The 12312-nt window shown below is 46.0% G+C and overlaps 1 protein-coding gene across 25 annotated transcripts in view; it reads right to left on the bottom strand.

Annotated features, from left to right (window-relative positions):
- LOC149334583 (uncharacterized) overlaps positions 1-12312 on the bottom strand; it is a 122616-nt gene that overhangs the window by 75204 nt on the left and 35100 nt on the right. For 15 of the 25 annotated variants that reach the window (XR_016284758.1, XR_016284754.1, XR_016284757.1 and 12 more), the window contains 2 exons: positions 4073-4185; positions 823-934 (listed from right to left, as the gene is read on the bottom strand). The gene's annotated coding sequence lies outside the window, so the exon portion shown is untranslated. Of the gene's footprint in view, positions 1-822; positions 935-1571; positions 1912-4072; positions 4186-12312 lie in introns of all 25 variants that reach the window. The other 10 variants (XR_016284761.1, XR_016284762.1, XR_016284767.1 and 7 more) reach the window with 3 other exon arrangements.

Raw genomic sequence — 12312 nt, forward strand, 5'->3', positions numbered from 1 at the left:
TCTGTTCTTTCTAATAAACCTTAGTTGCGAGTCAGCGCTTGTAGTGTCTCCCCTCTTTTCTTTGTTTTCTGTCTTAGTTTGCGCTGTTTTTTCCACCATGCATTCACACCAACTAGCCCAAATGTCTGCTTTGCTACAGGTGCAATGAAGGCGAGTTGCCAATATTGGGGCCACAGCGCACAAGTAGGGCTATCGTTTGCGGTGTAATGAAGCGGCGTTGTCAATATCGGGGCCACAGCGCACAAGTAGGGCCATCATTGGAGGTTTGATCAAGCGGCATTGCCAATATGGGGACAAGAGCGGACATTAAGGGCCATTGTTGGGGGTGTAATGGAGTGACGTTGCCAATATGGGCCCCACAGCGCACCATCTAGGACCAAGTAGGACCATCATTGCAGGTTTAATGAAGTGGCGTTGCCAATATGGGGTCCACAGCGCAAAAGTGGGGTCATCGTTGGAGGTGTAATGAAGCAGTATGGCCAATATGGGACAACAGCGGGCATTTATGGCCGTTGTTGGAGGTGTAATGAAGCGGCATCGCCAATATGGGGACAACAGCGGACATTTAGGGTCATTGCTGGAGATGATATAAAGAGGCGTAGCCAATGTTGGGAGAACAGCGAATAAGTATGGCCATTGTTGGATATGATACTGAATGGCAATTCCAATATGGGGACAATGTAGTCAGCACTGTTCCTATATAGGGCCAGACATAGCCAACTTTCTCCCAATATTGGGCCAACGGTTTGTGCTGCCTGGGACTGTAGTCTTCATTTTGACATCTGACGCTGAAAATGGGCAAACGTGCTTTTGAATCCTTACCCGCCTCCTGATCGCCGCGTAGTACCTGAGGTGGTCGGCTCTAAAGCTGCGGTAGCAAGGCGTCTGGGTGGGATTACGCCAGACCCCTGTGTGGACCCTGTGTGTGGCTCCTCTGAAAACAGAGATCAGGCATCTTGTATATTACCACAATTCAAGGGACACACAAAGTTTGCTCGCAATGAGACTATATATGACTACACACCGTGTCCCATTATGCAGCGATGTCGGCAACGACATGGCTGTCCGCAGAATATGTGGATAAATCTGTGCATCCCGGCTGTCGGCTGAAGGAACCAATGGACTACAAATGGACGCCGGAAATGCGGCCGAAACGCAACCACACAAACTACCTACGCAAGCATCTTGGACGCCGGCAGCAAGCCAGCTAAACGTCTATTAAAGGTTATAAAGTTGGAAAGCAAATAAAGTTCGTTGAAAAGTACGCTTACACTGTGCCAGCGTCTAGGAAGCCTACGTCTGGCTGCCCCGGCAGGCTGTCCCTGTTTCTGTTCCGGCATCGAACTTCGGAGGCTTCTGAATCGGATAAAACGTACTGAAGGACTCTTGTTTCACTATCAGTTAAAGTGGATTGTAAATTTAATCATAATGAGTAGAAATACCCATTGCAGTATAAATTACAGCATGTAGCCTTTCTCTAGTGTTTGTTACCACTACCAACTAGAGTTGGACGGTGCACATGCCTTTATAAGTGGCGTTACTTAATATAATGACGATAAAAAAATTCTCACCAATTCTGGTATATTTTTTTATCTGCGCGTGCGGTTATCAGACTTGGAGATCTTCACCAACAAAAACAACTGCCTCAGCTTTCTCGGCTTGTAGGAGCAGGTGGCTCTTGCTTGGCGGCGAAAAGATTCCTTTCATGTTTGAGTGCCAAAAATGGAAAGAGTTTCAGCAATTTTTCCCGTAAAGCTTAACGCCCGTCGGCACAACGTTGTTTCCACCCATCCGTTTTCTCTCGAAAGCAGGTAACAGGACAGGTGAGTGGCCACTCAGGTTTCACCGCCTGTTCGGCAGCACCTTGGTACGTAATGTTGCATGATGTCGTGGCATGTGCTGGAGCTCAAGCTGTAGAAAGAGGCGACACGGTATCAGTTGTACCTAGCGCAGGGCCCGCACTGATGAAATGTCTTAAGTCATGATGGTCTTAAGCTCGTTATAGCTCTATTGCTCTTGTGAGGAATTTGCCGAACTCTTCTTTTTCTAAGGTGTAGACAATGCCCCTCAATGCGCTTGTAAACCGTACTCTATTTTCCGCGCTCGACGTCCTTTTCACACTATTTTTAGCGCAGGAGAGCTTGCAGTGCATTTTCTACTCACGAGTCCAGTGATGGCGTTCTAGATAATGCAGACTGTGACGCACGTTATTAAGGACGACTGAATCTGTATATCTTATCTGTGTATCTCTGTATCTGTGATCTGTGTATCTTATGCTTGTACCTCATCGCCGCTTGGACCCGACGTGTCAAAGTATTCGGGATTGCCGAATTGTTCCGCAGGGCCGAATTACTGGACACGGGCTGAAGCGAATGTCGCATACAGATCAATCCGCTTGGCGAGTTGGCTCTTTCAGATATTCACGCAACAAGTAGGAAACTTTACTCAGCCACGCAGCACTGCTTGCCGTCAGAGGAGCAAGGTCAGCAGCACCATCACCACTTCTTGCCCGCGCGACTGTCTCCAGTGATACACACAAAGTTAGCGAAGCAGGAGAAAACGTCGGAGTGCTTGCCAACGTCTTCCTCTGGGCAGAGCAGTCATCGTTGGCGGAGTCAAAATAGGGCCTTCACTCCGGGGAGGAAGGACGGCTGAGGAAGACGCGATGGGTGAACGGTGTTAGGAAGGCAGGTGTGAGATCTGTGCAGGTGCTGCTAAAAAGGATAGCCGGTTCACCTGCCATAGTGAAGAAAGATATGTGCCAGGTCCGCAGAAAGGAATCCGGGAGGTTGGGAGGGTGCAGAGATCGCGAAGATGGGCTTGAAAGGCTGTATGTCCACTCACTAGAAGAATAAGTATGGGGTGGAACGCATATGGCAGGTTCTCTCAGATCAGGAATGGCAGTTTGCCAATATCCCTCAAGAAAAAATTGTACAACAGCTGTATTTTACCGGTGCTAACCTACGGGGCAGAAACATGGAGGCTAACAAAGAGGGTTCAGCTTAAATTAAGGACAACGCAGCGAGCTATGCAAAGAAAAATGATAGGTGTAACGTTAAGAGATCGGAAGAGGGCGGAGTGGGTGAGGGAACAAGCGCGGGTTAATGACATCTTAGTTGAAATCAAGAAGAAATGGGCTTGGGTAGGGCATGTAATGCGAAGGCACGATAACCGCTGGTCCTTAAGGGTAACGGAGTGGATTCCAACAGAAGGCAAACATAGCGGGGGACGGCAGAAAGTTAGGTGGGCGGATGAGGTTAAGAAGTTTGTGGGGACACGGTGGCCGCAACTGGCAAAGGACAGGGTTAACTGGAGAGACATGGGAGAGGCCTTTGCCCTGCAGTGGGTGTAGTCAGGCTGATGATGATGATGATGATGTCTACATACGGGGAGCTGCGACAGGTGGCATGGTATGGTGGGGTATATGCAGCGGTGTGGTGGAGTATATGAAGTCAGTGATTAAACAATATCTAGTCAGTCAATAGTCATCGGTCATTAAAATTAGTCAATAATTAATAAGCTAATTAATTACAATTAACAGTCGTACTTAATTCCAGTATTTAACGCTAGTATATAACGAGGGTGATCAACGGGTTTAATTAATTAATGCAGCAAATTATTCAGACCATCTGACGTCATGAGAGGTTGACGTCATCCATACGTCTGATTAAGTCATGCCTACAGCGAACCAGAGTACAGCAACAAAAAGCGCACATCGTTGAGCGGTAGCATCGGGGATCGGAGAGTGGTAGGTGTAGAAAGGCGTCGACTAGGAGCCACCAACGTCGCGGCAAACGCCAATGCATTCGAATTTCTCCAATGCAGTCTCTGCAGTGACCTCTGTTTTTTTATGTTTTAGTCTGCCCACGTTCTATACCTTTCAAAGTACATTTGTCGTAACGTTGGCAAGCACCATGAGGCTTTAACCTCCGTTGTTCACTTTGTGCGCGTCAAAAAGCCACCTGCCTGCCCTTCCTGCCATTGACTTCAATGACAGATGACAGTTATCGACTGTATTCTTCATTTTGCCATCTGACGTTGAAAGTGCGCGAACATGCTTTTGAATCCTTACCCGCCTCCTGATCGCCGCAGAATACCTCAGGTGGTCGGCTCTAAAGCAGCGGTAGCAAGGCGTCTGGGTAGGATTACGACAGGCCTGTCTCTGGGTCCTGTCTGTGGCTCCTCCTAAAACAGCAATCAGGCATCTTTTTTATTACCACAATTCAAATGACACACAAAGTTTGCTCGCAATGAAACTATATGACTACACACCGTGTCCCATCATACAGCAATGCCTGCAAAGACATGGCTGTCCGCAGACTATGTGGATAAATCCGGGCATCCCCGCTGTCGGCTGAAGGAACCAATGGACTACCGCTGGACGCCGGAAGTGCGGCCGAAACGCGACCACACAAACCAAGCAAGCATCATGGACGACGGCCGCTAACCAACTGTCGGCCGCTAACCGCCGACAGTTTCTCTCAGATCATGAATGGCAGTTTACCAATATCCCTCAAGAGAAAAGTATACAACACCTGTATATTAACGGTACTCCCTTATGGGGCAGAAACGTGGAGGCTAACAAAGAGGATTCAGCTTAAGTTAAGGACAACGCAGCGAGCTATGGAAAGAAAAATGATAGGTGTAACAGTAAGAGATCGGAAGAGGGCGCAGTGGGTGAGGGAACAAGCGCGGGTTAATGACATCTTAGTTGAAATCAAGAAGAAGAAATGGGCTTGGGCAGGGCATGTAATGCGAAGGCACGATAACCGCTGGTCCTTAAGGGTAACGGAGTGGATTCCAACAGAAGGCAAACATAGCGGGGGACGGCAGAAAGTTAGGTGGGCGGATGAGGTTAAAGGCCGTTGTACGATCGTTTTTGGACGGATCCGCCAGCGAGCGAACCGCTCGCTTTCGGCCTTCGCTCGGGCGTGGGGCGGAATTGGTGTTGTACGATCATTTTGGAGCTGGCGGACGAGGCGGATGGTTTAAAGCGTTCCGATTGGCGCGCCCGGGATTGCCGTCTGTCCAATAGCATGCTCCTGTTGGCAACCTAGACGGCGCGAAAACGTGGTCTTTTTTTGCTCCTCGGCGACCGGCACCTAGGCTGAACTTCGGCATAGCCATGGCGTGCCGAAGTTCAGCCGGCAACAGGACGAAGAACTTTGCACACGCAAAGGTGACGCCACGCGGCGAACCACGGAGATGCGAACCGGTTTCAAAGTGAATCGTCTCGTGGGTTGATGCCTTGATTCCCCGCTGTGCCCGCGCATTGAGCCGCTGCGAAAGAGCTTCCGTACTACTGGGGCACGTGATGGAAGGCGAAGAAACGGGCGCATGTACAGTATGGTAGCACTCGAAATTAAGGCAGGCTGTGACCTGTACATTTCCGCGTGAGCGAATTCGGAAGCACATATTTGCGGAATCTGTAACGCGTACCAATCCCACGGATGCCGGGATGGATGCGCGCAATGTCAAGACCGCATACTAGGGGTATTTAAAATGAAGAATGTCAAATTTTCAGAAAGGAATGCTGCGACGGTCATACAATGACAAAGGATAACAAATTAACTGACAAAAGAGATTATGACGTCTGCATTTATTGGGAGAAGCCCAAAAAACAATTAAGACAGGTGGAAAATGACATTATGGAGGAACATGTACCAGTGAACAGCCTCAAGAGGGAACAGTTATTGATGGATGAACTGAGGGGGCTAATTAGAAGCACTGTCCCCATAATGGGACAGAGGTGTGAAAAGGCCCAGGAAAGTACCTGAAGGCATTCCTGAGGTTATAATTGAAAATCAGGATTAATGATAGCCATCATGGGTGAACTGCTGACACTTACTGGGAATTCTTGTATGCAGTGCTGTACAGTTGGATACTAATTACCGCACATGCATTTGAGCATTGATCTTGCATAGTGATGGAAATGGGGCAATAGCTGCTGGGTGGTAACTGGCAAAGGCCAGCATTCTGAAGTAAGAAACAGTACGTGCAGCATGCACTCCATACATGCGTATACACAGTGGTTCCTGCACTCTGTCTTTTGTTGCCACAAAATTGTTGCATAGGGTTCTCTGTGCTGCTGAATGATAGCAGTGATGTCGGGTGAATATGACTGTTATTATTTTCAACTGGTAACCGTCTGTGCAATCAAACACATGCTTTTAGTGAGTTTCCATTGTTTGCAGAAGCAAACCTACATCCATCTTGAGTGGAGTACTTTAACACAGACGTTGGCTACCTACCTACAACATAACTGCAAGTAAAAAAATAATGGTGCATTTCATGACAATTGTTTGCTGGATTTGAGGATGGTGACCTTGTGGAACACACATCAGACATCTGAACAAGATGAAATTGCTGTGACTGAAATTTTATGATTCTGGTTCACATACCGCGTACCTCATGTATAGTAGGATAAAACTTAAAAGAAACAGCAGTTGTTAGCACTCGGTCATGGCCCGAGGCATCCTGTATTACTCCACTAACCAATAACAGTAAATAAAATAAGTTGTTCGATGTTTGACTTTATTAATCTATCCAGGTATCAGAATTCTAGAGCTTATCATTTTTTCTTGTAATAAGCTTCTTATGGTAGTATACAATAAAAGTTTTAACAGCGGACTACTTTTTTTGGCGCGGAAGAATTCTGTGCGGCGGTCCAGATGGCAAAGCTTCACTGCAGACTTAAATTGAATCTGACTATAGTGTTCGGTGATAACATGTTCTGACAGCCAAAAACCAAAACTGAACATTGGTTGTTGACTGAGCTTAGATGCCAATTCAATGCAAACAAAAATATTTGTTGTAGGAATAGATGCGCATAGTTAACATGAAACAAAAAGAGACAACCCGCAACAAACACCTCACTGATACTGCCAACTGTCCAAAGTGATATCAAGAACAGTGTATGCTGGACTGTCCTACACAAGAGGGGACGTAGAGCAGATGCCTCTGTGTGCTCTTAGATAAAAGGGAATAGTACCAAGGCTTAGTCCATGCTACTGCTTCTGACGTCAAGGTGACCTTGACAAGATTGGTTGTTGCATCTGTAGAGAGGGCATCTGCTGCTGCTGATGTGGACTGCTTGTTCACAGCCTTTAACAATGCTCTGTCATAGCACGTTAAAGAACCCCAGGTGGTCGAAATTTCCGGAGCCCTCCACTACGGCGTCTCTCATAGCCTTAGTCGCTTTGGGACGTTAAACCCCATAAACCAAACCAAACCAGATCATTTTTGCCCAGCTTGGTTCTTCAGCTGTGGGAAATCCAGCATCACCTGTATATCATTCTTCTTGTGTCCCTGTTCACTCCTGCCGCACTTCAACTCTATCCACATCATAGAATGTGTGGTCAAATGACATCAAACACGCCACTGTCTCTCATTAAAGAAAAGGTGTATGTGTATGTGTGTATTATGTATGCATGAAAAAATCAGCATATTTTAGCATGTTACCATCAGATATGAATGCATCTATACATGAGGAAATTACAATGTTCCCAACCTTTACTAATATGGAAGATCAGTGTTAACTGCAGGTGTTTACAATATCACATCACAGAAAAATGACGACGCAATAATACTGATTTCTTTTCTGATTTTTTTTCGTCATGTTTTTCACACCATTACGAAAATTGAAATAGAAATACCACTCAGTGGCTTCAAAGCGGATATGGTGCGCATCACTGTACTAAAGTGCACGCTTTTGTTCTGCAGTGACAGTGGGCAGGCCGCTTCCTTTTACCAGTGCTTCCTGAGGTGACATTGCAGTGAACATTGTGCAAACCAGTATGCAGCATAGTAAACAAGTGTGGAAAGTTCTGTTGAGAGCCAATCAATGTTGACATGCACAGAAACAAGGTGGCGTATTGTGCGTATGACCACAAAGCATTCTTAACTGTCCCATGAATTTAAAACAAAGTGGTTGGAGTAAGTACACTGGCCTAGAGGTTAAGGAAATGCAAGAACCGATTTGGAAAGTCTACATAGCAAATATTGGCGGAGACTAGGATATAATGCTTTGTATAGTCAAGGGAACGGGAACTGCTTCATATTTTGCAGTTACCTCAAGCAAACACAATCATATCAAGCAGAATGCGAAAAAGTTAATTTTCAGAAATAAGAGCTATGATGTCTCAGGACAGAATGAATTGAAAAATAAGCCATTGAAGTATGTGTGGGCCATAGATGCCTAAGTTCTCCAGTAAAGCTCTACAGCAATCTTGAAGGTACGTCCTTTCTGATCAGTAAAAAATAATATGAGAAATTTTAAGGGCAACTCTGATTCCCAAAGCAGCAAGCAAAAGAGAGAATCTGTATTTGTTAATCGATATCCGCACCACTTGTTATATATAGAATAATGTCGTACTAGTTACTAATTACCAATTTCTTAGCAAAATATCCTTATTCCACTGCCAGTCTGGGTTGCAAGGAAACGAATTAACTGAGCCATCAGTAGTCATAAGGAAGTTGGAAAAAAACCAAGTTGAAGTCAGGCCGAAGGATGATGAAGAAAAACAGAAAGGCAGTGATGACTTTTGTCTTTTATTGCTATCTCTTTGCTGCAATCTGATGATGAGAGCTTTTAAGCTGAACCAATTGCCCAGTTAATACTATCCTTAGTACATGTGACTATATACAAGTTACATGCATAAGCATACAGATGTATAATTCTCACTGAGCCACATCATGAAGTCAGTGTGTTGCTCAGCTGAGCAGAACAGACAAGCACAAAGAGAAGCCTGGTCAACAACAGGTGGGTGCACTAATGCATGTTTAGCTTTGCAGTCGGCGAATGTAGGTAGCTAAAGCTAGCTTGTGCAAAGTTAGCCCAAATGCTACTATTGTGTAAATCTGCCCCGATATAGTTTGAAATAAATTATGAACAAAGTTCTCAATGAACACGTTATGTATAAGAGAGCATTGTACTGGTTTGCCGAGGTGACCGAGTGACTGAGCACTATATCAGATCTATTTGTTTTCATATTTATCACACCTCAGTGGTCCTAAATGACATTACTTTAGTAGCGAGCTTTAAAATGGTGTGCCAGGTAGGAGCTCAGTGAGTTCGTAATTTATACCACGATTTCTGTAGTAACCACTTCGCAGGACAGTAAGATACACAGCCTTGTGGGATGCAAGACCGTTACAGCCTTCTGTGGCACGAACAAAAACGAATCTTGAAATTCAGTGGCATATGAGCTAAACGAGGCACAAGAGTGTTAGTGCACCTAGTGCACGAGAGACTACAAGTTGGGACTGATTAGTTGGGGACGTGTTGGTAAGGAGCAAAAAAAACCTGCATAAGATGAAGACATTCAAATATGCACTTTTGGTGCTGTCACACTGGACCTTCAAAAATGGCCTGAGAAAATAAAACAAGCGGCTCAGGACTGAACTAATTCAAGGATTCTAGTTAAGTTAGATTTGTGCCATGTGCCATTAGAATACCCAAGTTGATGACACACAGAGGAATTGAATGCAAGTAACTTGGAAGATGGTGATACTAACAACATGTCATGGTGTAAATATCCTAGGTTGTGGGTGGGTGTATGAGGATTATTAGGTATTTGAACCAGTATACAGTGAATATACCTTTATCGGAAGGCCTTATAAGTTGGCAAAATGTAATGCTGACAATAAAAAACAATATTACTGCATTCTTAGTAACATTAGCAAACAGGACAATCTAGGGCATGCTAATTGTTGTTTTGAACAACTGAAATGCTGGTATTGATTGCAATATGGCACACACCATATGGCTGTCATTGAAGGCATATGACAAAACACTGAAGGGACGGTAATAATGCAAGTAATGAAAAGCTGAGGCCCAAAGGAGTGCCTTGGCGGACGTCCGAGATTGCAGGAAAAGGCAAGATACATAAGAATTGGCAAGGGAAATCTGCCGAAGGCTGGCTGTTTAAGCTTGGATCCAGTTTAGAGCTATTGGATGCAAGTTAAAGCACGAGAAAACCAGCCTCACATAAATAGGGGAAATGCATGCTTTTTCAAAGCAAAGAACAAAAGCATCATAGGGGGATGTTGCAGTCAAGGTGCATGTCGTGAAGAACAAGAAAAAGTTGGCTATTGCAGAAATGTCTTCTAAAAGCTTGCCGATTTGAATCAAACAACTTAATGGGCCAAAACAATCTAGCAGGGTCAAGAGTATGAAATGTGTTTGGTGATTTGCAGCACATGCCAATAACACAAATAGGGCCATAGGTGCTGGGTGATGAAGGATTAAAAACAGAGGGGCCAGGCTATAATAAGGCAGGAAGCTATCTGTACAGCATGCACTAGATATGCCTATACAACCTACTTCCTCTCCCGTTGTTGCTTTCCGTAAATTTCACAGAACTTGATCATAGCGTACTGTGGGGTGCACCGGTGGCAAGTTGGCATGTCGAAACTGTGCTAAGGGACGACAACAGAGCAAGAATTGCTACGCTGTGCAGTGATGTTACCATCGTCTTTGTTCCTAGCGTAGCTTTACCAGCTCCACAGGGCTTATTTTGCAGTCTGCAAGTAGTCATGTCTGTAGCAAGCAGTCACAGGCAAATGAAGGTGGAAGCAGACAGACATATGCAAGTGCATCGACAAGATCTTCTCAAAGCTTCGAGAATGGCTTGTTAAACAAAGTGCTGCGGCTGACCCAGGAAGCACCGCTGAACAACCACTTAACACCAATAAGGCCGATTTCGCAAGCAGCTCTGCAACAATAGCATTGCGAACACATCCAGTTTCGTACCACTGATCCCCGGATCGAAAAGGACCATGAGCAAAATCAACAACAGACACTGTCATTGCCTATGAGGTGCTTCAAGACCACTGTATTTTTCTGATTGCAGTGGAAACCAACATCCCACTTAAACTGAATACTGCCAAGCATTTGTCAATATTGACTTTACACTGCTAAGCAAAAAGAGAAAAAAAGCAATGGCAAAGGTTGTCTCAATATTTTTTTCTTCTTTTTCATCAAGACTCGTTATGCTCAACTTGCTCTGTGGTCAGTTTTGATTGCATAAGCTGCTGCCACACTTTTTTTTCTGCGCTACATCAATTCAAATGCTCATCAAAACAGACTTATGAGTTGGCACATATTAGAGATTTGTACACTGTCAATCAGTCGTGATTCAAAAGCGGCAATGATTCTTGTTTCCATGTTACAACCTAAACCGAAAGCGGAAGTCTTCAGTCACCCATTCATCACGCCGATATGTTTATTGCAGGCAAATGTGCGCACAGCCGGCAGGAAATAAAAAGAAATGACGCTCCCGAAGTTACATTTGCACTGCACCGATGTTTTCACACAGGTTACACAGTTTCTCCGGCGAGTCGTAACCCGAGCACCCATCATCACAAAACGTACTGAATGGAGCACCAAAGCGCAGAGGATGGCGACATCGCTGTTGTCGCCGCAAAACAATCCTACGGCCGTGCAGCCAAGCTCGCGTCGCGTCACGTCGCACACACGGCAATTCTCAAGCACAGTGCCAACACGAATCGCGAACAAAATGGTAACGAATGCGTAGCCAGCAACAACGTCGTGTGCACGCTTCGGTCGCGATCACTGCAACCATCGCAACGAATGCGACTAGCTGCACAACGCCACGTTCATTTCAGCATTCCGAAAGCACGGCGTGCGTAGTGAGCTCTCGAAGGTGCACATTTCACTGCCTTGATGTAAAAGCACTCGCTTCGATCGCAATCACTTTCACTACGCGGACACTAGTCACTGTGCTAGGCAGCTCATGCACCCACAGAAGTTCACCGTGAGCAGCTTTTGCTCGCCGCTGTGCGTGATGATCCTCGCAGGAATTAGGAACGCTTGCAGCAACCACAAACAGCTCCATATAAACACTTCGTGACACCGCCAACGCGTAGGTCTTGCGTCGGTTTGAAGAGGCGCTCTGTCAACTACATCAGCGTCGATTACAACTCGGGAAACTGTCGCTGCTCGCCGCTGCTGCACGCGGAGAAGTTCGCAGTCGCTCTGAACACTCGTAATATCAACATGTGGCCAATATAGTATGCCTCGCGGCATAGATGCCACCACTACAGCCACGACCTATGCCTCGCTCCCCAGTTCAGTCGACGGACGGCCATCTTGCCCGGCAGGAGCGGATGCCTACGTCACGTAAAAAGCAGCCAATCGCTGCAATTCGGTCGCCGGGCGGTTCGCTCGTCCGCCCCAAAGTTGAAGTTCACCAACTTTCCTTTCGCCTGCCGAACGGGGCGAATGCCTATTGTCTGGTCGTTCGGTCCGCCAGTCCGCCTGCCTGGCGGATCCGCTCAAAAGCGATCGTA

The sequence above is a fragment of the Amblyomma mixtum genome, chromosome 8 (assembly GCF_055824585.1).
Source record: "Amblyomma mixtum isolate Tamu chromosome 8, ASM5582458v1, whole genome shotgun sequence".
Classification (NCBI taxonomy): domain Eukaryota; kingdom Metazoa; phylum Arthropoda; class Arachnida; order Ixodida; family Ixodidae; genus Amblyomma; species Amblyomma mixtum.